Below are 2,500 nucleotides of genomic sequence, written 5' to 3'. Positions count from 1 at the left end.
CGCCTGTGTTTAAGTAAAATACGGATGAGAACAGTATATTTATACGGAGAATTTCCTATCAGAATTACGGTTTTTTTTTCTTTTTTTTAACAATGTACCTTAATAGGAGGATCTAGTAATCTAATAATTTGGATTTTTTTTCTTTTTTTTTTTTTAACAAAATTACATCGAGAAATAGAAGAGATTCAGCAATCATATCCATTGTAAAACTAAGATGCTAATAAAATTCATGATATTACAATCAAATTTAGCACAAGACTCCAACTGAAACGCTGACTAAGCATATGATAAGAATGGTGTAAAGAATACGAGAGAAATGGGTCAAGTTTACCTGCCCTAGGCTTGAGAACTCTCCTTTTTTATAAACTGTACATCTTTTATAAGTATTGAATTCTACTTAGAATATATTTATACTTATGGGATACGACCTTTTCGTCTAAAGCCTTTTCGTCTAAAACACTTTCGTCTAAAAGCACTTTGGACCAAAGTGATTTTAGACCAAAGTACTTTAGACCAAAGTGCTTTAGACTAAAAGTCTTAGACCCATACTTATGTACTTATATATCATTTGCTTAGGCCTCAAAGGTTATGAAGTGATATGGCATCTCCGTATTTTTTGATTTATTATTTATTGGAGAAATTAACCTAAAGGCGGGCTTACACGGTCGAACGGTTCGTCGAACGCGGTTCGACAGACATTTAAAGTGATGTTCGAACGTGTGAATAGGGTATTTGGTTGTCGAATACGTTCGTTGAACGGTTCGAAGACAATCTTTTCTCGACTGACTTTAGTGGGCGGGGCTTCATTGTACACAAACCTTATGCATATGTGGCGGAATCTACCTCTTCGAACAGTTTAACAAGCAGCTTCGACAACCGGGTTCGACAACCGGGTTCGACGAAACCGTTTGACCTTGTAAACCCTAATTAAGGATGAAAGGGGAAGATTAATGCTACTAAATAACATATATTCCCTCGTGAAAATATTTAACAATTAGCGGTTTTTCATACTATCTTTCATTGTCTTGATGCCCTATATGATAAAAGATAAAGATGATCATAGAGACACATGGAAAAGAAGATAAGCATTGACCTAACAAGGATTTCTAAGCAGTTGATTCTTGGTTAATTTATCATAGAATTCACATAATTTGTCTTTTTCTAATTTTACTCTTTTCCTTCTGATATTTTGTATCTCATTTTTTGTACATTTATTTTTTCTTATTAGTTTTATCGTTTTGTTGAATATACCATATATTGTACCCTACTAAGAATGAATACAAAAACTTCATTTTATCAAAACACTAATTTTTCTATAAAAAAGCAACGTCTTTCCAATATTCTTTAATATCCATTTAACTTATGTAAAGTCGTTTTTAGATTTCAATAAGATATGATATGATTTTTTTTCATATGTGATAGTACCTAAGTGACTTTTACATTTCCTTAATACAGCCTGACAAACGGCCCCATCTCTATCCAATTACCAAGCCATGGTACTATCGAGATACCCAACACCTGAAATGGGCTTTGGGTTCTAATTTGCAGAATTCGAGACGTCCCTTTGTGTTATCAGGTTTTCTAAATGAGAAAAGGCCAACTTCCAACCAACCGCCGCTTTAAAAGGCCATCCCATTATCAGAAAAAGGCCAGAAATATAGTATTTAAGGCCCACCTTTGTTCATGATATTACTAAAGGCCAACCAATTTAAAAAAAGCCAAATTTGAGAATTTTCGGCCTGAAAAAGGCCAAATTTGTGATTTTATTTGGTCTAACAAAGGTCAAACTTGAGTGGGTTTTGGCCTAAATAAGGACAACCCCCAATTTTGGGAGGTAGCCGACATCAACAAATGAAACAAAAATAAAAAGGGGACCTCTACTCTCTGCGTTCCTCCCAGCCTGACAAGGGACTCGCCGAGTTCAGCTGGTACTGCTAGGGTGCCACAGCCCACTCTCCCAGATGAAGCTTCATAACGCTGAATCCCCTACTGCTGCTACCTCCGCGGTCATCTAAGGCACCGGAGGAAGCAGCAGGGCCTACCGGAACTGCGTCACAATCGCTCGCCACTCATTCCTATTTCTAGCACGCTCTCTTACCTCTCTCACATCTATCCTATTATCACCCAGAGCTTTCTTCACTCCATCCATCCACCCAAACCTTGGCCTTCCTCTTGTACTTCTCCCATTGACTCTTGCATTCATCACCTTCTTTAGCAGACAGTCATTTTCCATTCTCTCAACATGGCCAAACCACCTCAAAACATTCATATCCACTCTAGCTGCTAACTCATTTCTTACAACCGTTCTCACCCTCACCACTTCGTTCCTAACCCTATCTACTCGAGATACACCAGCCATACTCCTTAGACACTTCATCTCAAACACATTCATTTTCTGTCTCTCCATCACTTTCATTCCCCACAAGTCCGATCCATACATCACAGTTGGTACAATCCCTTTCTCATATAGAACTCTCTTTACATTCATTCCCAACCCTTT

Source organism: Palaemon carinicauda, chromosome 13 (genome assembly GCF_036898095.1).
Source record: "Palaemon carinicauda isolate YSFRI2023 chromosome 13, ASM3689809v2, whole genome shotgun sequence".
Taxonomy (NCBI): Eukaryota; Metazoa; Arthropoda; class Malacostraca; order Decapoda; family Palaemonidae; genus Palaemon; species Palaemon carinicauda.
The sequence above is the reverse complement of the archived record's forward strand: the minus strand, read 5'-3'. Positions refer to the sequence as shown.